General features: G+C 48.5%; 1 long non-coding RNA gene across 1 annotated transcript in view; it reads left to right on the top strand.

Annotated features, from left to right (window-relative positions):
- The window catches only part of LOC144106458 (uncharacterized), a 42,054-nt gene extending 17,418 nt beyond the window's left edge, over positions 1-24,636 (top strand). Inside the window, exon 8 of the long non-coding RNA XR_013309012.1 lies at positions 24,425-24,636. This is a non-coding gene — a long non-coding RNA (uncharacterized LOC144106458). The remainder of the gene's footprint in view (positions 1-24,424) is intronic.
- Positions 24,637-26,129: the final 1,493 nt, after the last annotated feature.

Raw genomic sequence — 26,129 nt, 5'->3', positions numbered from 1 at the left:
TACGTGCAACTACATCCACGAAATGAAGTAACCACTGATGTTTACCGCAGTGCGAACGCATTTTCCAGTCGAGCACTCTGTACGAAAACGAAAGTATGAGAAAACCACATACAAAAAACAATATTACCTTCCGAAATAAGCGGTTCAACAAAAAGTATAAATTTTTACAAAATAAAATTTATATTTTTCCAACAAAGCAGTAATAAAAACATCCAAATGTTTTCTTAAATTTGGTACCTCTGCTGGTACTGCTCCGCGCACGCGTTGTTACACCAAGATCACGGAGACCGGTTGGATAAAGTGGGAGCACGACGGGCGCTCCTCGAAAGCGCCGAGAGCTGGTCCGTCGTAGTGCGATGACGTAGCCACAAAAGAGAGGAGGATATGGAGAGGCCTTAGCTAGTATAGAGGGTGTTGTCTGAGTGGCCCTGCTGGAACTCAGGGCCCGCTTGCACAAACGCGAGCCTCTAAGTCCAGACTTAAATAGGATTCTCGTCGTCTTATAACCTAGATAAGTCTGGTAGCACACATTCCTCATCGCTACTGCATGCGAACTCTTTGGCAATGTTGTGCAGCACACAGCAGGCGAAGATGATTGTTGAGCACCGGTGAGGTGCCATTCGGAGCTCCCCATGCAGACAGTGGAAACGCCGCTTCAGCTGCTCGATCGTCCTGTAAAAGCAAAGTATCACCTGTAACAGCCGCAGTCACCCTCAAACATGACTGTAGCATGCAAATATTGATACATGCGTCTACCTCAAAATATGTGTCTTGAAAGCTGTAAACTGTATACCATGGATTAACAGTCTGAAAGTTAATCACATTTGTACTGAGTAATGTAAATTTTCACGTCGCTGAATATTCCAACGAAATGCAGAAAGTACAGTGCGTTTATGAGCACCCGCCGTAGTGAAATTATTGCTAGTTGGAATAAACTGAATATCATACCATGCCCAAAATTAGGGCGGTGCAGACATCCACAGCCCGTGGGCTAAGGGGAGGTTCACGTAGCTTGTGTTAATGTCCTATTGTCTGAACAGCATAATCACAATGTAAAAAAAAACTCACCAATAGTGCACACCTATGCCATATTGTTCCACAGTGGCATGACCGAGTACACGCGCACTGCCATCAGAGTGCGCTCGCGTACATAGAGCTGTGTGCGTTTGTTCTTTTCATGCGGTCCTCACATCTCGACAAGGCGTATACGCAATAGAGCGTGACTATAGCTACAGGTAGAGTCACTGAATAAAGACTTAGAGTACCGTCACTGCAGCACGGCGGTAAGCAGGGGCGGCCATTTTGTTGTTTATCATTGTTGCCAGATTTCCGCTTCGGCGACCTCGCCGCTAACTTTGGCCCGGTCATTTTGTAAACAACGCTGTTAGCCACCCTGCGCTGCGGCGGGGATCGTAGCCGTACGGCATGGAGGAAAGCGCATGAAGCGTTTTCCATCATTCTGCGAGTTGAAACAGCCAACAACGCAGCAAAACGGCATCCTCGTATGCTCTTGTGCAGCTGAAATGCTGCGAGGCGCGGAATCCCTGGTCACTGAGTCGGTCACCGGCAGCACTCGCAGCACTAGGACTACCACAGTTGCCCGACTGAAAACGCATAAGCCACAAAATGGCAGCCCCCATGAACCGTCGCAGTGTATACAATTATCACGTGATGCAAACTGACCAATGATCGTGGCGGCGGCACAGAACAATAGGAGAAAAGAGTGCCGGTACTCTAAGTCTTTATTTAGTGACTCTAGCTACAGGTACCTGAGTTTGCTTTCCACCGAGGCATCAAGACTCACCTCTCCACAATCGCCCTTGTTGGGGCGTGCGCAGCATTGTAGCGCCTTTTTCCGGGAGTGTCCGCAGTCTGGAACGATGTCATCAACCACGGCCTGCATGGGTAGCCGCTGTCCCCCAGCAGCAAGCCTGTGTATACACCACTGCCAAAGCGTTGGGCCACGCTGCTGTTCGCCAGCATCCGCACGTCATGAGTGCCGCCCGGCCACCGTGCGACAACATCGATGATGCGGCAGTGGCTGTCAATCACCAGCTGCATGTTTATCGAGTGATAAAAGTGGCGGCTCACATACGCTGCTTCATGCTCTTCGGGAGCATGTGTCAGCACATGGGTGCGGTCGATCACACCGACGGCGCAAGGAAACCCGGCGACAGCGTAGAAGCCGCCTTGGGCTTCGTTCGTGCATGCGACTTTTCGGCTAAAGAAGATAAAGGCTCCATTGAGCTGCGATTGAGTCTGAAAATTAGACTGAGACTGGACTAATGAGTTTTGTGCAAACGGGCCCAGTTTTCCGTGGCCAACACAGTTGCGTGACGAAATATGAGGTGCGCTCGTTTGCAGACGGCACCTCGACGGAATAATCTCCGCCTGTCTGTCTTTTTCGGGTACTCGAGCTCTCTATGATCCCTGCTCTTCTTGATAGAACTTGCATCAATAAAAGGATAGTGTTGCGAAAAGAGAAATGAGACATAATGAGACATAATAATAAATGAGACATAGTCCTTTATAACGCCCGTCAGTGTGAAAGCGACGTGAATCGCAAGTTTCTTCAACTGAAGCGATCGAGTTTTGTTCTGAAATAACCCTAGTCGGAAAATTTCATTTTATTTTTTGCGCCAGGTTTGTTGAAGCTAGGGACTTGAATAGTTGTTCTTTTGTGCAAATGTGGGCAACAGCAGTGTGTTAATCTAACATAAAAATAAAGCTCATTTTACTTTTCATATTTTGTTCTTTCGCACTACATAAGCTGCCTGCGCGTGCGAACAGTCCTTTATTCAACTCCAAGCTGACAGTATCGTGCCGAATCATTGGATGGGCAGCCGAAACGTGCGCTGATATTCTAAATCCAGGAAAATGCCCGCCAATAGCCGCGTTTACATGAATGCAACAAGTCGAAAAATTGAAATGAAAATAAAAATGGTTTTGGGGGGAAGGAAATGGCACAGCATCTGTCTCACTCTATCGGCGGACACCTGAACCGCACCGTAAGGGAAGGGATAAAGCAGGGAGTGAAAGAAGAACGGAAGAAAGAGGTGCCGTAGTGGAGGGCTCCGGAATAATTTTGACTGACATCGAACCGCACGCGGGCCCCTCAGCGTTTTGCTTCCATCGAAACGCAGCCGCCGTCTCCAGTTCCTTTTTTGACGGGAGGTGCAATTACGTCGAGGAAGAAAGTACAGGACGACTAAAGCCTTTCCTTCCGAAAACCTACTCTTTCTCTCCAAAATGGATACTGAAATCGACTTCTCTCGCATTCGTGTAAACGCAGCTATCGGCTGTCATCGTTTCGTAATGAGATTTTAGCCTCATGCAGTTTGAGCAGGCGAGAAATCTTCGCGCTGGGTGGGCAGCCTGCCTAGTCCAGGGAGCCATCGACCTCCTAGGTGCGGTCGAGCAGACTACGTTGGTCATCTATACGCTGGGCTTGACAGCTGAGCTTCCCACTGCTGTTGGGTTACGTCATTGGCGCCGATGGTTTAATGCATTCCAACATCTTTTGTGGTAGGGTGTTTGGTACTTTATAGAATATGTATTCACAGGGCAAGAAAAAAATATGCACCGGTGGTCACACGACGTGATACGGCAGGTCTGCGCTAGTAGTATTGGCGGTAGATTTCACTATTAAGATTGGTCGCCTTCCCATTGCGTCCTATAATTTGAGTTCGCCGTCCCATTTTTCGTTCTGCTGCTGCCTGGGCATCTGGTGGGTTGAGTTTGGTGGTAGGTAGCGTGAGATGTGGGTGTCTCTGAAGGGTTCAGTGGGTGCAGCTTCTAGATGCTGGTGGTGGTGGAGGCTCGTAGGTTGGATGGAGAAAGGGAGGGGGGAGGGAGGGGGTTAGCCTCGGAGAATTAAAAAGTTATAGCATATCGTTACCGTGTTTACGTTACCGTTTACTGTGTTACCGGACGCCGGACTTTCGGGTTAGCGCGGCGCATGCCATGAGACGTTTTAGCGTACCGTCTCTCCCGTAACGAGTTACCGTAAGGCTATAACGACTGACGGTGATGTCAGATGCCCAGCTTTTATTTCAAACAAAAATACGGATGCATTGCAATCATTTCTATGAAGCGAGATGCGACATGCACATTATTAATCTTTTTCTCTGCATATAAAGACGTACCGACTGCACTTCAGCTAACAGCCGACTCTGCGGTTTTTCAAATGTGCCCGTGAAGCCAGAAACCTTTGCCTGCCCTGGTCAGTTGAGAATTTCACTACGAAGACCTCAGTAAGCTTGCATACGCAGCGCACGTTGCGTTGCGAGCGCTGTAAAAAAGCACAACTACGGCGCCTGTTTTCCGTGCCGCATAGTAGCTTTTTTGTGTGCTTGAACGTTGACATTGTGGCGCAATCTAGTGGGAGTAAGTTAAAGCGCGCTAACTCTGGGCCGGATAAACTTTTTTTATTTTTTGCAATTACTGTTGAATATAGTAAGAGAATTACCAGATTTTTTTTCGAGGAAAAAATCATGAAAATATAGAAAAATTTTGAATCGGGCACAGAACTGAAGAGCTGCAGTGTAGTCGTTGCTACTTGGTTATGTACACGACAGACAGTCAGGCTTAACTGCTCAAAAATCGACTATCTCAAAAAGATGGCCTAGTTTTTACTGAAACCTCAACGTATGAGTGAGAGTTTGCAAATTAAAAGCGAATGCCTTCATATATAGCCAGAAATGACGCCAAAGAACGCGGAGGCGGTGCTGTAATTAGTCCGAAGCGGCCCTGCAGGGCGCCGCCATGTTTGTTTACGAGCGAACGCTAACTCTCCGCAACGCTAAAAGAGATTCCGTAAAGTGCTTGCGCACCGGTAAGTGGCGGCGCATGCGCAGACGTCTCTTTCCGGCCCGGTAAAACGTAACGTAGACACGGTAACGATACACTATAGAGAGTAGAGAGTTATAGCATATCGTCACCGTGTTTACGTTACCGTTTACCGGGCCCGGCAAGCGACGTCTGCGCATGCGCCGCCACTTACCGGTCCTGCAAACACTTTACGGAAACCCTCTTGTAAACAAACATGGCGGCGCCCTGCACGGCCGGCCGCTTCGGTACAGCCACTGTAGCTTCGGACCAAATACAGCACCGACGCCGCGTTCTTCGGTGCCATTTCTCGCTATACATGAAGGCATTCGCTTTTAACTTGCAAACTCTCACTCATACGTTGAGGTTTCAGTAACCACTAGGCCATGCTTTTTAGATTATTTGCCGATTTTTGAGCAGTTAAGCCTGACTATATGTCGTGTACATAGCCAAATAGCAACGACTACTCTGCAACTCTTCAGTTTCGTGTCCGATTGAACATTTTTCTATATTTTCATGATTTTTTCCTCGAAAAAAAAAGACTGGTACTTCTCTTGTCATATTCATCAGTAATTGCAGAAAATAAAAAGTTCCTCCGGCCCGGAGTTAGCGCGCTTTAACTTACGGCCACTAGATGGCGCCACAGTGTTCACATCCAAACACATAAAGAAGCTGTGATGCGGCACGGAAAACAGGTGCCGTAGTTATGCTTTTTTTACAGCGCTCGCAACGCAATGTGCGCTGTGTATGCAAGCTTACTGAGGTCTACGTAGTGAAATTGTCAACTGGCCAGGGTAGGCAAATGTGTCTAGCTTCACGGGCACATTTGAAAAGCCGCTGAGTCGGCTGTTAGCTGAAGTGTAGTCGGTGCGTCATTATATGCAGAGAAAAGGATTATTAAAGTGTAGCATTTCACTTCATAGAAATTATTGCAATGCATCCGTTTTTTTACCATTAAAAGCTGGGCATCTGCCATCATCATCACTCGTTTTTAGCCCTACGGTAACTTGTTACGGGAGAGACGGTACGCTAAAACGTCTTCTGGCGTGCGCCGCGCTAACCGGAAAATCCGGCGTCCGGTAACACGGTGAACGGTAACGTAAACGCGGTAACGATATGCTATAACTCCTATAAACTGGTATCTCCATCTCTAGTCGTTCTGCCAAGGTAGCTAGGATGACATTAGAGCCCTTTCTCAAGCACGGATCTCTGAGGCCGCAATACACTGCCATTCGCTTTCAAAAGATGATTGCGGAGTTAGTTTCAGTCTTGACGTAGCAAGTCTCATTGAAGTATCGCGAAATAATTTCGTATAAGATTTTCTTAAATATAAAGGAGTCTTTCGCTGCCGAGGAAACAAAATAGCGGAAAACTGCCAAATGGTGTTTTTAACCCGAATAAAATTTCTGTAAATTTTTTCTCAGTCTACTTTCGAACGATGAATAAGCGCACGCACGCACAAGCAGCTACTCTGATATTTTATCGACTTGTTGGATTTCGAACAGCATGCGAAAAATAACGAACGCTTGGAAACGTTTACTTTGCGACCTTCTTTGTGTCGAATGCTATTAGAATTGGTCAATGCACCAATTCGGCACCCTGCCGGCCTTGACCCGTTGCTCCCAACTGCTGTTTCTTCATATAGGCTCCGTGCGCTGCAGTTTGGCGCGCGCGAGTAGCGCCACCTGGTTAACAGCAGTGGCGAAAGGCGGACGCAGCCAACGCAGCTCTCTGGTTCCGTTTGCAGTGAGCGAGGTGAGCGGCGAGGTTTTTCCTCCTAAGGCGAAAACAAACTTGGATAATTATGGGTGCTCGAAATTCATGAGTGTGAACTGGGAAAGGGTTTGCACCGGCCGGGGTGTTTTGAACGTGTCATCAATGGTAGGAGTTGCTTATGTCTTTGTGTAGAGGGAAGGAATGCGCTCGGTCAGTCGCAGGAAATGGTCTACGGTGAAGTTCTTGGAGCTAGCATCTGAAGTTTAAGTCTTCGTTTGTCATGCTCCTCTGTGGTTCAGCGTGTCAATTTTGTTTCTAGTTTTTTTTTTTCGTGCGTGTGTGTATACTGTGGGAGCGACGTGGTACTTCTTAGAGTGCTTATGTCGTTTTTCACACTGTTTCACCTAAGCTTTTGTGTATGTATTTGCATCATTTCATTTCCTACAGTGCCGCCGCGGTAGCTGAGTGGTTATGGCGCTCGGCTGCTGGCCCGAAAGACGCGGGTTCGATCCCGCCGCGGCGGTCGAATTTCGATGGAGGCGAAATTCTGGAGGCCCGTGTGCTGTGCGATGTCAGTGCACGTTAAAGAACCCCAGGTTGTCGAAATATCCGGAGCCCATCACTACGGCGTCCCTCATAGCCTGAATCGCTTTGATACGTTAAACCCCCTAGAAACCAAAAACCAATTATTTCCTACAGTGGTTTAAGGTTTTGTATCTTTATGTGTTGCATTTCTGAGATCTCAAATCCTGTTCTGGGCCCTTCACTACGGCGTCCCTCATAGTCTTAATCGCTTTGGGACGTTAAACCCCTAAGAACCAAAAACCAATCATTTCCTACAGCGGTTTAAAATATTGTATCTTTATGTGTTGCATTTCTGAGATCTCAAATCCTGTTCTGGACGAATAAAATTAAAAATAGAGAGTGGTTCAAATTTCCCTATATATTTATCTTAGATTTCACAACATCGCTAAACCCTTAATTTCTGGAATTAATATGTTGACTTTAATGGGGTCTTATCGTCTCAATGCAACTCAGACTATAAGGGGCGCCATAGTAGGAGCCTCCAGATAATTTCAACCACTTGGGGTTCTTTAACGTGCACTGACATCGCGCAGTACGCGGGCCTCTAGAATTTTGCCTTCATCGAAATACGACCGCCGCCACCAGGGTTGAACCCGTCATTTGGGTCAGCAGCTGAGCACCATAACCACTGAGCCACCGCGGCGGCATTTCAAGAGTTAAGTATTTACCAAAAGAAAAATACGGCCAAAATAATTCATGTAATTGGTGCCTTCATGGAATTCCTGAAATGAAAGACCTCTAACTGTGGAAGATACTTAGCAAGAAGCCCATCGTTTTTTTTTGTATGCTTAGAGCCATTGTTCTCTGAGGGAAATGCATAAAGTAAAGCAGGGTCAATACTGCAGGATGCAGAGCATTATCAAGTGATATGTGTAGTAAGTTTGCGTTTTTCGCAATTCTAGCCGACCATTCACATAGTGGATGTCACAGTGGATGTTAACTGCATAGCTGATTTCATTATCTGAGTCAGAGACTTGTTTCTCAAACTGTAAAGGTACTTAATTAATCTCAATAAGCTCAACTGCGCTGCCGGATATTGCAGTGCCGTCGGGACTGCAACACAATCATGGTTGCTCGGAATCGGTGATCAGCACAACCTGAAAGCAATTGAAACTAAACGTAGCAGCGGTGGCGTCAAGGCTTGCAATGCGTTGAAATCAGCAGAGAAGCAGTCGTTGACTTAGAATGGCATCGCGGTCAGTGCGCGTCTGCTATGCGGCCAGGCTGACGCGAATGCATCGGCCGCAGAGGAAGGCGCAGGGACACCATGGAGGGGAGCGTGCGCTCTCCCTTCGAGAGACCGGCAGTGACTGAGCGTCCGGTTAACGCGGTGAGTGCCACGAGGCGGCGGTGGCGATGTGGTCGCTGCTGGTGCCACCATACCAGCGCACGGAGCCCATACTCCGGGATGCCTCTGCCTGAATTTGTTGCCACAATGAAATATTTGTTTTTTTTTTTCATAGACCCTCTGTGCATGACGAAGCATGCACGATCTCCAAGGAAAGCGACAAAATAATATATTCGGCACCTTTATCTGCAGTGATTTTACAGCTGATATTGCATTGGTAACGCAGCTTTCTAGCAAAGCAAGAAGTCGCGCCACCCATAATTATAAAAGTTTATTTTCTCCTTCGGAGCAAACAAATTTCCGCTCGCCTAGCTGACTGCAGTGCAAACTGAACGAGAAAGCGGCGGTCACTTTTCACCCCCCCTCCCTCTCGGTATCCAGTACAGTGAATGGAAAATTTTTGAGTATCGCATTCCTTCCCCCCTACCGCACCCCCACCCCCCCCCCCCCCCCCACCCCCGCCGGGCTTTGAACGAATATGTCCAGCGGGGCCCAGTGTAGCCATAGCAATGAGCACAGAAATTTTCTGAGAACAGCAGGGATAGGTGCCTTCCCTAACCTCTGGGCTCTTGAGGTGCTGTTTAAGGGGCCGCCATGAATCTTCCAGATCCAGATGTAACTTCCAGGTTATGACAACGACATCATCATCATCTTTCGCTGGCATGTGTGCTGAGCCGCAGGCGCTCAAGACAGAGCAGTTTCCGGAAGGCACCTGCGCGCGAACGAAGACAAGCGAGATGGTATGAAGAAGAAAAAAGGCTCGGCTAAATCAGCCGGTGAGTTTGAATGCTGGCCATCCCTGCATCCGCCCGACATTATCACCGCGGCGCTCAGCAATTCACAGTTGTCGCATGCAAGTTCAGCATACTAGGCGTGCATGGGGAAGGCGAAAACCACCTGCGCCCTTGTGCAAGCACTGTGAAACTTCTTTCATACCAGGTGACTCCTTGCTGCAGGCACCTTATACCATGCTCAGCTGTCAAAGTGGCGAGCGGGCATCCAGGCATCCTAAGCTGTCGCGTGAAAGAGTGGCGCCGAGCGCAGGGCGGCCACTGCCGAACATAAGTGCAGGCATTTCGTTCGCACTCTATCGTCCCCCTCTCGCACTCAACTTCTGAAGAAGGGTGGCTTAGGAGCTAGAGACGCTCTGCCCGGGAGCGGAACTAATGGCGACCGGTTTGCACCCTTCTGTCTTTGTCGGGTGTGGGCTGCTGCAGCCGCCGTCTGCCCGCGCAGGACGTGGCTGAAGGGTACAGCCTTCTAGTCCCAACACGGGTAGCTGACAGATTCCGAGAAAAGACGTCGCTTGATATTTGTTGTTTGGTTTTCCTCTTTCGTATTCCTGTAAGAAAAAAAAGTTTTGAGCCTCAACACAGTTCTTTTTCGCTCTTTGTGAATTTTAACAGCAGTCATGTGACACTTGTAGATACTTTGGTGTAAATGCTTTGGCAGCGCGCACGTGTGGTGCCTATTTCTAGCAGCGTTCTGCGTCACCGACTAACCCATTTACAGGATGTATGCTGACGCGTCGAGTAGAAAGCAGCGAAGGTGACGTCACGCAATCGCTCTGCGGCTGAAAGATTCCGTGCTGAAGTGAGCATTTATAATAAAGTGCACATCTCCAACCAAAATTTTAACTTTAAACGTATCAAGTCCACTCGGCTCCTTCATCAGGGGTGACTGAGGGAAGTATCTAGCGTCTTTAAAGTATGGAGGAGAGGGGAGGGGGGGGGGGGTGAAAAGAACAGCTGTGTCGGGAATGACGCGGGGGAAGGGGGAGGTGGTTAAGGCTGTTAGTCACGCTGTCGCACTGCAGGGAGAGCGAAGTCCCTGGGCATATACTGGGGGCCGGTTCCTTTTGCGCGGTTGATATTTTTGGGGGTGGTTTGGAGAAGGAGCCTCTTGTGGTAATTTGTTTCGGTTCTGAGAATGCGGGTTTCTTCAAAGTTGATTCTATGGTCGGAGTCCTCGGAATGTTCGGCTACTGGATTGCGCTCTCTTGCGAATTTGCCGACGTCGTTTTTATGTTGCTGAATTCTTTCTTTGAAATTTTTGGTTTCGCCGATGTAGCTTGCATCGCAGTCGGCGCATGGCATTCGGTAGACAATGCCTTGGGTTCTTTCTCCCGGCGGCCGGCCTTTGGGAACAGGTAGGCAAAGCGCAACAGTGTTTGTGGGCTTGTACGCAACCTAGAGACCCTGGAGTGAGCATCTACGAATGTTTAAAGGTGATTAGAACTCAAACGAAAGCTACACTTTATCGTCTGATGCCATATTACCCGGATTGTACACTGCTTCTTCAGTAGAAAAAGTTGTTGAGATAGCTAACCGGTGGACTTCAGTATGACGCAGATCGCGCACAACTTTTACCCTCTTTTTATTTTTGTCTGCCCTTCTCAGATTTTAGCTCCAAGAAACAGCTTGTCCCACCGAACAAAGAGGAGTGGAAGAAAGTGACCACTGCTATCAGATTCGGGGAAACCCTTTGTCTCGAAGGCCATCGAAGGTTTCATCTCAATGCCTCAGTTTTTCTGGATGACAGTTGCGGCTGTGTCACACCCGGGCTCAATCTGTTGAAGCCGAAGCAATGCCCTCTGAACGCTGCAGAAGCGAAGATATGACCTGTTTCCTTGACCCAATGCAGCGATTTGATATGCGGAGTGTCTTGCTGCGATGTATGACCATGCTCAGCATTCGTTGACAAAGATTTTTTAAACTGATGAACTTTAAGATACTGGTGTATAAATATTGAAGATAATGGCCCATTCTTCCCATATGTCGCAAAATCCTTCTTTTAGATTCTTTTCATCCATCGCATCGAGCAGTTAAGATTGCCGTAGAAAACCAGTGGGGAAAGCTTTTGAGGACAGCAAAAACGCTAATATTATAAGTTTGCAAGGCTGCCGACGGGAGATCTGCAGATATCTTGATTGTTGTAGTGAAAGCTTACGATATATGAAAAAAATTTCGCTCGGAAACTTTAAATGCTTTCCTCCAGAATTTTTCGGTATGTTTTCTGTCCTGGAAAAAACACCTGCGTAATCCCACCGCATGGTTTCGCAGACAGCGTGTCATAGCAGTGCTAAGTTTGTGCCCCCTGGGCCTTAAGCTGTACTGTGTATTTGAGTAGAGCTAAGTAGCTGGGCCTGAGCATATAAACACATCTTCTTGCGAAGTTAGCTTCATAAGTTATATGCTGATTAAGCACAAATAGTCAATAATATAGTTCCTCAGTCTTTAGGCTAGACTTACAGGTAGAACGCAGGTGGTAGACTAAGCAATGATTTCAGAAATCGTAAATGACAGGGCTTTTACAGTATTTGAGTTCCAAAAAGCAAGGACCATGCTCTGGATGAGCACTCATTTTTTTCACAAGCTTTGTTCTCTGCTCAGAATGTGCACAAAGGTCTCGGAGCCTGCACACAAGAGTCCTATTCAACTTAGCCAGGTCATTGACCCCTAAAAATTTGTTCTATTAATCGATCAAATAACCATCAATTCTTCGACACTCACTACCATTCGTCATGTTATCAATGAGGACAAACTCGATCGAGGTTCCCTGTAATCGCACTGCTTCGAGCAGAAAAAAAAAGCTTCAAGCTCTTTGTACATATACCAGTGCATTGTGCACGCGCTCTTTTACCCGTAAGCAAAACCAAACGTGTACAAGTATCGGTTCCACCGATGGCACAGCGTGTACATCCATACGCATGCCGCAGTCCGCATACACAAAGCATTGGTGTATGTAACCAAGATTCAAACAATTGTACGTGCATACATATATTCAAGAAATCAACAATGCGCGAAGGGTAAATGCCGTGGGCAAAAGCACGCATATGAACGCCAAACTTGACAAATAACGAAATGGTAACACACGCACACACATGACCAATTGGTTGGCTCTCTTGTTTTTCTTACAAGCCAGAGGAGTCGTCTTTTGGCTTATCTTGGAAATCGCAAAATATTGCAGTCATTTCGCGAGTGTTTCGTGCACTAGGGCGCACAACACGCAATCATTTTGCCCAAAAAGCGCCGCGCGCGCGTCATTCCCAACCCGCAGCAGAGAAACGTTGTGGGCGCAATGAACGCCGCCGCTTAGGAAAGAACAGCCTGCGCTATTCCGAGCACATCGAGGGACTCTTGTTGAGGCGGTTCAAGTGCAGCTTGCAATTGGCTGTTTCCAAAAGGAATGGTCGAGTGCAGACTTATTTGGCTGGTAGCAGTGGTGTCGTCGCCGAAGTACAGCCAACTGCGAGCCATCGACATCAACGGATGCCAAAATCCCGATCCACGTGAAATATTTTCATTCAGCAACTCGGAATGAAGGGTTGTCATGAGCCAATCGTACGCAATCGTCGTTTTACTGAAAAAAAAAAAGTCGCAGCATCTCTACACGCAGATGATACACTAATATCCGCTGAATTGCTGTCCATGGGTCTCGACTTGAACGTTTGTTTGAAATTCTGACGACACGAACCGTTAAGAAATAACTGTCATAATTTCACTACGACTGCGGTCATTTCTTCTCCAACCAACACATGGGCAGGGCCATATTGCTGCACTTGAAAAGCGTTTTCTTTTTGGCGAAATGCCACGCGAAATCTCCGGAAGATTTTCAGATTTCTGAGAGAAGCCGGAATGCAAAGCAGCCAAGAACTCATGCTGCACTATGCTGGCAATTTCGCATAGCAATTAGGGATGGAAGTGCCGCAGGCGCGCGCTGCAATCGCAAAACTAATGCTTAAGTACTACACTCCTTGAACTTGTGCAGCAACGGCAGTCAAAGCGAAGAGACTTCATCCCATACCAGCCCGGTTCTTATCGCTTTATGGCCGCTTCACACGACGGTCCGTTCGCCCGCGGCCCACGCATCACGCGTTCATGCGCCACTAAACACTGGCCTGCCATCCGATGACGTCAAGCGGATGCGACGGACCAAAACAGCAGACAACGCGCTGGGTGTACCACTGTTGCCAGATTATTTTAAAGCGTTTGGCAACGCTGGTCAAACTCGTTTTTCCTCCGGCCCATGTCTGCGAATGAATGGTGTAGGTGTAGCCCTGCGTCCAATTCCTCAATGGCCTGGGCTGTCATGCTAGCCGAGTCGATCACTTCGTCATGGTAGCGAATGCAGTACAGCTTGTCAAGACAGCGCGCCAGCTCAACGCCACTCAGCGAAATGCGGCAGCCAGAGCTGGCCCGTGGATCTTTGCGGGCTGCCACTAATTCCCGCGATAGGAAAAGCACTTGAACTTCCTTGGTTGTCCAGTCCGCGGGCCGACAGCACACCTCTTGATTTGGTGACGCACGAACACGTGATGCGCGGGCCGCGGGCGAACAGTCTGTCGTGTGAATCGGCCTTTAGGGTCGTGTATGCGAGTACCACGTGTGCCTTGGAAGAGGAGGTGAAACGACGTGGTCCTGCATTCTCCTTAGGCACGCATAGCACATGCGAAACAGGTTACCAGAAAAAAGTACTCCACTGCTGAGTGCGGTTTTAGCTCCCGAATATATAATACCGGATTTACCGGAATCAATGCATAAAATGAATAAATCTTAATTCGGCAGGTGTGCCTTTTACAACGAATCAAATTTGCGTGACAAATTCAGGTGATGTGTTTAATATGCGAATGCGATACGAACTACACTAGTAAAGACACCGGACGATGCATTTAACTACGTCAACAGAGTGGCACGCTTTCGGGCACAATATCGACATAAAGAACCCGTCCGAACATCCACTTAAGCTATGAAAATGTCCCTTATTGTCTATTCAGCCGCAATATTGTAAAAAGCAAAGGCAGGATAATATGAATGACATAATGCTGGAATGCAATACTGAAACAACGGGCAAGGAACTACTAGAATAATAGGAGTAATGAAAAGCAGAATGACAAACGTTGTTCTTTATTCAAACACAATAAAAATGTTACGAAAAGAAGTTCTGAATTTCCAGCTACAGTTTATGCAGAACAATGATGTAACAGAGTGACCAGTACCTGCATGCAAAAGAGTGGCATGAGCAGTCATGAGCTCTCTTGTCGACGCCAAGTATGATGAGCGCCAAGACGGGGGTATCTGTTCACTCATACTACAATGGTTGCCATTTTGGCGCCGCTGCAGATCTGCGAAAGACTACAGGGCGTTTCCAGTCGGGCTTATCCTCCAATCTTCCGGAGCACATAGCTGACGCTGGGCGTTGAAGACAACAGTGGCGAACTTGAAGTCTCAGTGTTCAAGAGGAGTTCGGCCAGGTTGTAGATTCCCACGAGCTCAGGATCCACCTTTGCACTGCGCGCAATCACGCCAGCTAGTGGGGCTTCAGACGGGCGCGACACTTCCCCTGGAGTCGCATTCGCAGCTGCCCCGTGCTGCGACGGCGGAACTAGGGCGTCACCGCCGACGACGTCACTTCCTGTCTCCTGCAGGTACTCGGAAAACCAAAAAGTGAGCTTTCTTCCAATGCTTCTGTAGCGGTGCCAGGCGAAGTTGCAGAGGAGGAAGCCGTCCCGCGGCGGACAGCGCGTGCACGATGTGGGTTCGTGGAGACAATGCCTCGGGTAGTGGCTCTCGAGGTGCCGAAGCTCGCTGCTGTGTGTGCAGCCGTTCTCGAGGTTGGGGCAGTAGACGCGTAGAGTCCCCAGATCCTTGGCGTTGAAGTCTAGTCTCTGGACATCGGCTGTGGTGTACACTGTATTGTCTTTGGGGCAGATGGCCATTGCTGTTGCGGCGGAGTCGACTACCTGAGTGTCAAACGTCACACAGTTTCTGCACATCACATGGCCGCACGGGATCATCCATAGGAACGGTGGTACCTCAAAGCACAGGAAGCACACCCGATGCTCAGGCAGCGGATCCACGAACGTGATGGCGCGGTAGTCGATGAAGGAGTCGTAACCCCACAAGATGTGCTTGCGTCCGGGACGCTGGACTAAAAAGGCCGCCTCGTCGAAGTGACTGTGCACACCGACGCTGCTTGCATATTCTGAAAGTTTGTCCGCAGACTCCTCCGAGTTGCTGGAAGTGTCGTCAAACCTGTCCATGTCTGCTTGAATAAGGCACACGAGTGAATTCGACACTCGCGCAGTCTTAGCGATGGTCCCGAACTGATTGCTCTGGGCTGGGGGAGGAGACAGCGGCTGATGAAGAAGGAAAGAGGAAACGCACAGCCTTGTGATTGGTGCTGTGATCGTCACGACTACTGGGACGGGCCCTAAGGAGGAGTACCCGAAAGAGGAGGTAAAAAGAATGCAGCTAACAATCAGGGAGACCGTGCGTCCCTCCCGGTGTAGAGTGGGGCTCTCGGGAGAAAGGAACTTGAGGGGGCAAGAGACCCGACGCGGTATTCCGGGAAGACGAACAAAGATATACTCGCGGACAGAAGGGGGGGGGGGGGGGGGGTTGTGGCTATGGAGCCAAGGCTAAGCAGGAAACGAGCTAAGGACATAGCTTTGTTGCATTATCATGGGGAGTGACTTATCTCAGCCTTGGTGAGCCTGCGTCGTCTCCCCTTTCATCCCCCTGCACCCCTGGCCCGAACAAATGACCTGTAGAGGGGGGGTCACTGTTGGTGGACAAAAGCGTGCATCCTCCACTTTCCTAACTAGTTGGCTGCATAGCCACGAAAAGCTGTCTGCGAGTGTAGTGTCCTACCAGCCGGGGTGTGTGTGTGTGTGTGCGGGGGGGGGGGGGGGGCAGGGGGGGGGCGGGGTAGCTTTGCATTAAGCCCATCCTCCTCTGCAAATTTCATTATCTCCTTCCTGGCTATTATTAGTGGCTTTTCTTTTCATAATAAAGTAAAAATGGAAGTAAAAGATGTTTCTACCAGCCGAATCTGCCATTGAGGCCGGAAGCACCTGAGCCGCGCATAGTAGCAGAAAATATTCATTCACAGAAAGGAGCTATAAAGAACAAAAAATGCAAATTGTGAGTGGTGGCCTTGTTTCAGGATCCAAATTTCCACCACAGTCGCTCTTGCTTGGGATAACCGGTCACTCCGGGTCGCCAAATCGGAGCTGAACACTGGAAATAAAACTACGAAGTGGGAAGAAAGAAGGGAGCGATAGAAAGAAAGCAGCTTCTTTAACCGTGCTTTCTGCGTTCTGATCAGGCCCTTCGTCTAAGAGTAGCCCGCTCCAGCACAGGGCCCTTATAGTAAAGTCTAGCTGGCAAAGGTTGCAATGCGTGCTAGTTGGTGGAAGCGCTTAGATTTAACAGCGCTGATAAAGTAGAATGACTGGTGTTACTTTTTTTCCCCCATTGCGAATGTTGCCTGTGCGTTTTTAATTCCTTCGTGGCGTTCCGCATTCTCAACGCTGGCGCATTTCTCACTGAAAAAAAGCTAGAACGTGTGCTCCTGCAATTATCAATGCCGAATTTCGCAACTGAGTGATCAATGTATCCGTAGTGCGATTTGTTTCCAGACAAGGAGACCACTGTGAACCCGAGAAAGTGCTTTTCAGGCTGGTTAGATTTTACTTTAGAGAATACATCCCCTAGACAAGGCATCAGCCACACACAGCCTTTCAAGCCCACAATCGCCATCGCTTTACACTCCCCACCTCCTCAATTCCTTTCCGCTGAGATGGCGTATTTCTTTATCACTGTTTTGTAGGTCAGCCAGGTAGTCCTTTTTAGCACCCATCCTGCCTACACAATATTTTCAAGTTCGCGCTCCCCACCCTTCCCCCATCACTCCCCCGTCCCCCCATCCGGGCTTCCTCCTCCTGGGAGTGAAACTGATGAATGCCTTGACAAGATGAAGACAAGCGAATTTGTCAAAACGCTGGCTCTTTCTGCTCTTGTTCACTTCGTGTGGTAAACAAACCTATTTATCGGCCCTCTTTCTACTATGGAAACAAAGAGGGACGTTCTTTTTGAAAGTATTGGCCTCAAATAAATCGTTTTCTTGGACAAACTACCCACCAGTTTCAACCGCCCGCTGTTACACTAGCCGAGCGGAGTTTACATGAATGCGACACCAGCGGATCGCATTCATGTAAGCGGTGATGATGCGCTAGGAAAGCGCGTCGCATCAAAGCTCCAGACGGGGGCAGATCGAGAATGGCAAGTCGACCTCAGCGGTGAATGTAAGCGTGTTTGGAGGTGTCCCTCCTCCCCTCTGTCGTGACTCCTGCCGGGCTTGATGTGGTACGTGTAAACAGTAGCGCATCGGCTCCGCGAGATAGGCTAGGAATGCGATGCGGTACCGTTGAATTCATGTAAACGCGGCTTAATGAAGAAAAGAGAGCAAGAAGAACAAAAAAAGCTGCATCGACAGCTAACCAAACAAAGCGTACTTGCTGAAAGACGTTTCTTTTACCATTTCGATTTTCAGGGAGCGTATAGCCCAAAATTAAGCAAAACGCCAAACATTCTAAAAAGAAACCAGAAAAAAATTTTAGTAGCCCAATTTATTTCAAAATAGTCCCATCTGGGAAGAGTGTCTGTTTACACGAACTCTATAGCAGCGAATCCACTCTCGCGGCGCGCCCTCCTAGGCACCACAACGCGACTAGGAAACCGGCTCCCGCTTCTATTCTCCCCTGCAGAAAATGCTTTCCGCGAAGGCGAAAGAGGGTTCAATGTAACTTGCAGAGGGGCCTGAGAGTCAGCTCAGCCCTCGGAACAGAAGTTCAGCGGTCCAGTTACTCGAGTGCAGTTGTCTCCGCTACGACACCCTGCGGCGTTTACATGAACTCATCTGGACACAACCCTCCTTGCAGGGTTCATGTCAACGCTGCTCTGCATGGTTAGCTCAGTTGGTAACAAGACTGCCGCTTACAGGCGCTGGTCTCGACTTCTAATCCTGGAACAGGAGGAATTTTTCTTCAACTGCTAAAAATTGCTGGTGGTTTAGCTCTGGTTAACCCTGGGTCGAAAGCAAAAAGCGGCATCTCCCTGGTTACGTTTGTGGTCGAGCGACTGGCGGTTTTCATGGATAGCCATACTGACACACACAGAGTAGTAGGCATTCTTCTTTATTTGTTAAACATCTTGCTTTCTTCGAAACAGCATTAAAGGCGCTCACACAAGACAGTTTATATTTAATACAGCTTGGGTGATATTTACAACTTTATTGTTGCTTGTTACATGCGGAGACATGAAACCAATTGCGCTTCGAAACGTCGCGCAAACACTGCAGATCATTTCAAAGTCAAATAGTAAAAGTAATTGGTTCTGGGGGGGATTGTGCAATGTGAGACAGGTGCCATTTCCTTTTTAAAATCTCAGAAGCGAGGCCGATAGAACGTAACATAGAGATAATATGGATTCCAGCGCAAGAGTCTGTTGCAGGAAATGGCGCAGCACACAAGCTTGCCTGAGCTCTGTAGCCCTCTCGCATAGACATGAAAGACAGCTTGATTTCATAGCACGAGATCACGGAATATTATAAGCTGAGCAGGAGGGTCTGTCTGCCGCCCGACCATTCCCTCGGAAACGAAGGGGCAATTGCATGGAGAGGATTACAAGGGGGAAATCATATAAGCCCCTTCTGGGCATGCATAGCAATCTCAAAGAAGAGAAAGACCAATATCGCATAACGTGTGGGGAGAGAGGCACTCTCGACCACGTGGTATGGGAATGTGCTGGCAGCGCGGGCGCTGAGCAAAAGATGGAAGATAGAGAAGAGAGTTCTCTATGTCACTTGTCATTGTCCGCACCCTTTGCAAAATCTGGAATGCTAACAGCCCATTTCTATTTGCGTGTTAGGAAGACAGCAGTCTTGAATTCAGTTAGTTCTCTTAAAATCTTCCTCCAAGATCAAGTGCTTGCTTGGACGTTTCCTGTGACAGCAAGCTAATTATTTGTATTTTTTCGTTTTCCCGCAGCTTATCTTTCTGATTCTGTGAGCACTTTCATTTGCTTCATTTGGTTTACATAGCTTTCCACTTATTGACGAAAACGTACGTCCGCCATGTTTTCTAAAAGCACCTCTGGATTGAATGCGAAAGTACTGCTCTATTTACAGCGCACTTATTCCATTTATGCTCAGCAGGCAAGTAGCTCTGCGCATGCAAACTTTAACTGGTGGGTTAGTTCAACAACCTCTTCTGTCATTGTTGCGAGTCTTGTGTCCTGTTTTTCAGTTACTGAAATAAAACCTAATAAAATTTGCATTGTCTCTATTTATGCGAGCTAAACTCGATCATCATAAAAATGTCATAAATAACTGCTCGCTAACTCTGGAGCTCAAGAACAGCTCCCACACAAGGAGCTAAAGCTGCATCTATAAATATACCGTTAAGACAATAAGATAGTATATGGGACTGTTTAAGCAACAAAACTTTGAAATTCAACTCGACACGCAAGGCGAAGGCGAAGGAATAAGACAACGATCACTGACTATATATTACTACATAGTCTGTATACTGTGATCTTCCTTTCTTTCTTCGTCTGTCTCGTGCCCTGAACATCGAGGTGTTCGATGGTCATTTTTTCCCACCAGAAATCATTCTGCTTTGGCATCCCGTTTTTGTTTTTATTATATCGTCCTTGTTCAGTTGTCCACCAATTTCAAAGAGGGCCCTTATTTGGATCGTATGGGCTTCTCTGCTCGTTACGTGGCGACTCTAGACCTTAATTTGCTAAGAGGCGAAATTCACGGAGCGAAAGTAAGACGTTACTGGACACCACATCCGTGGCGACCCACGGGGCAGTTGTTCCTCTTGTCAACAAAAAATAAGCGGTAATGATGGTAGTAGGCGCAATGCTGAGCGTCTCTTTTTCGAAAGTCCCTGGTGCGCTTGGTCGAAGAAAGGCTATTTTCCGAACACGTGTGCTGCAGCTAACTCATCAGCCATAGTTAACGGCATTTTCATCGAAAACGGTGGCGAAGGTGCTATGCGCATGCGTGGGCCGTTACTGGAAATAAACCTTTATTACAGTACACTTTCTTAGCTTCAGTAGTTTTTTTCACGATATTGTGCACGTAACAGCCTATTTACGGATGTAATGATCGCACGCTTTTGTCAAGAATATATAGTGCGGATATTGGAGGTAAATTTATTACAGAGGTTAAAGAACTGCAATGATTAAGATTTTTTTTATTTCAATTAAGAATGTAGGTCATGCCCGACAACGGGAGTAAATATGGAAATGATTCGAGCTTTCGCAGGCAAACACGCATAACGGTGCTTCAATTCCCTCCCAGGATTGGGTGCGCATTCGACTGCTTTACGGGCTGAAAGTAAGTGCAAATATTCGCTTCAGGAATAAAATGGACCTTTATTGCTTGTTTTATGGGACAATGGTCATGAATCTACAAGTTTAACGCATAACCAATAAACACGGGAATGCACGTTACTTATATCACGTATTATCTCGAAAAGAATAGTTGGTTGTTATGCACCAATAACGTACCGAGAGATTTGTAAGTTTACGCGTAAAATTTACAATGAAAACAATGCAATGGCGCACTTTTGAAAAGGAAAGGAATGGCGGAAGGGCGCTAAAAATGCTCTCAGTGATTGAACACTGAAAGCGAGTGAGCCTCGGACGTTTCTGCGTTGGAAGTCTCGGGCGAGTAGTCGAAGCAAACGAAGACAGGCATACTTCCGAGAGCGCAGAAGACGTCAACGGTCGAAGGAGCCCCGGCCGATCAACGTTGTTGCTTCCCCACAAACAGGTCCTCCAATGGGAGGTCGCCTTTGGTAGAGACTTCGTTGGGACTTGCAGGACCCACGGACAGCGTGCCTACGGTAGCGCCTTCACGAGTCCCGGAGACCTCAGGGAGCTCTTTTGATGTCTGGGGCCAGTTGATTCAGGTGTTCCACGGGCTCAGTCTGCACCTCTTCACCACGCTCAGTGACCTCGGCGAGTAGGGCCTGCGTAGCACACAAGTGTTCCTCTTCAGTCTGACTCGCAGGTTATTCGGACAGGGACTGCTGGACAGAGGGGCTTTGGCGGTCGACACTCCTTGCTTCTACTGATCATCTTTTACAGCTGTAGATGTGCAGGACGAAATCACCAGGCGGGATGTCCTCCCGTCGGCAGCGGAAGCACATCTTCGGGTGGTGAGGACAGTTCTTCAAGTAGTGCTCCTCAAGGCGCCGAAGCTCACTGCTGTGCGTGCAGCCGTAATCGATGTTAGGGCAGTAGACGCGCAGAGTGCCCAGGTCCTTGGCGTCGAAGTCAAGTCTCGTCACGCCATGCATGCTGAACTTGGCATCGCCTTCGGGCGAGGTGCCTTCCCGTCTTTCCCTGCACTTGGCGGGGGCCTCTTTGATGGAAACGTCCAGGCAGCTGGCGCATATGGCATTGCCGCACGGAGCAAGATACTGTACCGGCAGCACGTCGTGGCACAAGCAACACACCCGCGCTTTGGGCAGTGGATCAACGAAAGTGAGCCGGCGGCAGTCGACGAAGGAGTCGTATCCCCGGACGGTGTACCGATGTCCGAAATCTTGGGCCTGCAATTCCTGCGCAGGGGAACGGCATGAATGTGGGCATCAGCGATACTTGGAGCAGTGCCGCCATCCGAGCGTGCGGAAGACATGATTCTAGTCGATCTCGTTCATCACAATGATAGAACAAAAAAAAAGATCTAACCATATCACAGATAAACATATTTGGTTTGGTTGGTTTCAACGGGTTTAACAGGCCAAAGCGACGCAGGCTATGAAGGACGCCGCAGTGGAGGGCTCCGGTAATTTCGACCACCTGGTGTTCTTTGACATGCACTGATAATTCACCGTATGTGGGCCTCCAGCTTTTCGCCTCCATCGAAATGTGCCTCCCGCGGCCAGCATCGACTGCGCGTCATACGGGTCGGCAACCCAGAGCCATAACCACGGATCCACCGCGGCGGGTTACAGATAAATATGCGTCTTAGGAGTATTAAGCGCAGTAAAACATGCATAGCCTACCGACAGCAGTTCTCAGCTGCCACTTGAATATTTGCATTCCGTGCAAGCATATTTTTGAACCGCTCTTGCCTTTAAAAAAGATGAAGGAACTCAAATTGGCGCACGGCTCGTGAAACCACAGATAGCTTTCGTTAACGATATTAAATGCAGAGGACCAGGCAACAAGTAGCCGAACTTTACCATCAGATTACGCCAGTAGCAAGCGCACCGCTACATCTTCCGTCACGTGGAACACGACATGATCCAGATTTCAAGACCGTTTCGGTATCTTCCTCTAAAGGAAATTTCAGTCCCGGCGGTCGACTGTAGCGCTCGACCACGTGGCATAGGCCGCGGGTTTGCGCCTTCGGCAAAACAGCCACAGTTTCACTTGGTATCGTATTAACCCGAATGCAGCGCGACGGCCGAGTGCGCAGGCACGAAACAGGACAAAAAGAAGTGTGGCCCGATAGTAAGCTGATTAGCCAAAGAAAATTGCTTCCTTGTGGACAGCCATCACAGGAAGGTGATAACACGCCAGCCTTAACACAGTGCAGCAGTTGCTATCTGCTGTTATCGACGTAAGGGTTCAAGCGGTAACCGCATGAGGCGGTACTCCTTCGCGATACGTCGCGGGATGACGCCGCCGTCGCCCATCGCTGCCGCTGGCGCAAACCGCACGAAGCGACGGGACTCGGCGTCGGCTAGCGGCGCGTTTTCAGCGCTTCTCGATTGCGTTAATTAACGCGTAGAACAACGCTCTTAAGGCTTCGTACAAGATAAAACACAATAAAAACATTGAAAAATATATTTAGGTAATTTTATTTTTAGTCGACTACACAAAGTCACGTGACGCAGAATTGCGCGCCCGAGGGACGCTGCGATGAGGCGCCAGGCGACATTCCGGCACTCTTGTGACGTATAGTGCGTGTGTAGGACATATCCCACAGCACCTTCTACTTTTGAACTTCATTAATGAGCCTTTCAATAAATTCTTGCATAGCTGCCATGGTGAGGGATGCATCGGCTTTTGCTCCGCTGAAAGGCCGCTGAAAAGAAAAATCGACTTTCGCGCGCAAAACGGATCGGAAGTACGCACCCGCAAGGCCTACCGTCATTGGCTAGTCTCGCACGGTACTTCCGGGCGATGGGCGAGTTTTTCTGAAAACCCAGAACCTGGCCGACGCGATGAGCGACAGTGCTTAATTCGGCGGCCCTCAGACCATTGCGCGATGCCATCGCGCGGCGTGTCGCCGCGAATTATCGCCTCATGCGGTTAGCGCTTCAGAGGCCCCCTTTTGTTTCGAGATAGCAGCGAAAAAATCTGATAAGCGACACGATAAACCCAGATGCCAGCCACACCATAGCCGTGTTGACTTTGCGTTTAAGAGGTGGCATATCGTAAAAAGCGAAACTTCTCAAAGTCGCTCAACCGCGTGGCGATTCCTGGCCCTCGAGCGGCGGCAACCTTCTCGGCAGCTTTTTAAGGAGCCCTCGTCAAACGCGCGGAGGTGTGGCAAAATAGCGCGGCAGGACGCCAGCTTGAGGGTTGCGCAAAATGCGTCACGTGTAAACGGTTTTGTCGAACGTTTTCTTGTTCTGGCAACACTGCGATTAAGCCCCAGAACTCTTCCTGTTTGAAAGAGGGAGCGTTTTTCAAACAAGCAATTACCCCTGGGAGAAAAATAGAAACATCGAAAGCTGGCGCATCACCCGCGCAGGCGCCGCATCAAACACTGCGCGGACCTCTTCGCATGCCGCGCTGCCTTATCAAAGCCAGCGCAACAGGCGTCATCTGCACGGATGCGAAGGTTTTCGAACGCTGCGCCGTTGATACCCGAAACGCTTTGAGTCCACTATCAACACCTGTACCCATTTTTGTGTTTTGTAAACAAGAAAACCTTGTACACGAAGAAAAGAAGCGCCAGCTCCTATTTCCTGCTCGCGCTTTTATTGTGACGAAAAATGTTGCGACGATATACTAATGTTTGAACAGACGAAGCTGAACTCAACGCCGTTCTTTTGCTTTAAGCTTTCCGTCTCGCAGGTGTAAGGCGATTGTGGGCATGTTTGTATCACCTGGCCTTTCTTTTTTATTTCAGGAGCCGGATTAAAACACGGCCAATGGAATTTCCAAAGGATTGAAAATGACTTGAGGGTTAGTTGAGCGCCTTACTTTCGAGGTACTCAACAACTGATTGCTAATCATTTTCACAAAATGTGATCAATGCAGACACGCACTTCGCAGGCAGCCGAGTTCGCATGCGAAATGATATGGTGTGCTGCTGGGGCCGTCGGGTGCTCCATGCCACAAATAAAGCTGGTGGTTTAGTCTGACTGTTTCTGCTTGTCTTGGGCGTCAGAAATGTGAAAAATACCATGGCTTTGGCGACAAATTCCTCTTAGCTCCGATTACCTGCTAAGGCGCATTTTTTGCTGGATACATTTGCTTTCATAGAAGTACCTGCGGAAAAATTCCCTCTAGATGCAAATGCCCTTCATCGAGCGGAATGAGCCCCCTCGAGCCGGTTTAACATACCGCATGTTTCATCTAAGCTATTCGTGGCCCACGGCGGTCGAATTTCGATGGAGACGGAATTCTAGAGGCCCGCGTACTGTGCGATGTCACTACGCGTTAAAGATCCCCAGGTGTCGTAATCCGTCCCTCATAGCCTGAGTCGCTTTGTGACGTTAAACCCCCACAAACCAAACAAATCATCTAAGGTATTCTGCAATTAAAAAAAAAGGGCTTTGAGTTAGAAGAGCGCTTTCATTCACAAAGCGTGATCTTCGGTACAGTGCATAAGGATAGAGTAAAGACAAGCCGACTAGTATGCTGGTTAACTAAACTCGGGTACTTGCCTTCTTAACTATTATTGTTAGTCTCGTTTATTGCAAGGCTTATGGCCCAAATTAAGTAACACCCATATCAAGTTTTAGGATTTCGAAAACGCAGTTACCCTCGGCGCTCTGGCCCAACAAATTTTGGCTATTAAGACCAGTTATGGGCTCTGGAGAGGTTCCTTTGCCCGAAAGCTTTCCGAAAGGGCAAGTATTTTGGCGTGATGTGCGGGAAAACCCGACGCGGAGGCGGGTGAAATCCCATGAGGGGTTTGGGGATAATCGCGTTAGGATAATCTGACAGACCAAGGCTGCCTTCATCAAAAAGCGTTCCCGGGAACTGGGGTCCGCGCTCGCTTGTACGGGTCGTGGTGACAAAAGACAAAACACGAGTGGCGCTGAAGACAGGTAAAATCCCCCCCCCCCCCGCACCGTCTTTCAAAAGTAGCCGGTCCGGCCAGTTTCGAGGAAAGTAGAAAACGACAGACCGCGGGCTTGTTACAGAACGAACGATAGAACGAAAGAGCCCGCCGTCGAACAAAAATTTAGTCATTGCTACTGCCATGGGATAAGAGACGCCTGCACAAAAGGGGTGGGGCCAACGTTGACTGCAGTGAATTACAAAATATGGGCGCAAATAAAGTCTGTTCCACTTTAATATAGCTCCAAAACTCGTTTTAAACGCCACGCGTGAGAAGGCTGCCTATTTCCTTGGATTGTCGGCAGCTGCCAAAGACCTTCGCACCGGCCTTGTCAAGACAATTTGTTGGCAGCAAGACAGGTACTGAAATTGATGCGTTCACTAGACACTTCTTTGTATCAAAAAAAATCGCCCTTGTCAAGACAATTGTTAGCAGAAAAACTGGTACTGATATTGATGCGTTCACTAGACACTTTCTATTAAAAAAAAAAAGAAAGCTCACGTCCTTGGTGTTTTGTTGTTTCACAGACTATAAAGAGGCTTGC

Source organism: Amblyomma americanum, chromosome 10 (genome assembly GCF_052857255.1).
Source record: "Amblyomma americanum isolate KBUSLIRL-KWMA chromosome 10, ASM5285725v1, whole genome shotgun sequence".
Taxonomy (NCBI): Eukaryota; Metazoa; Arthropoda; class Arachnida; order Ixodida; family Ixodidae; genus Amblyomma; species Amblyomma americanum.
Note: the sequence above shows the minus strand (reverse complement) of the source record. Positions and strands in the feature narration are given on the sequence as shown.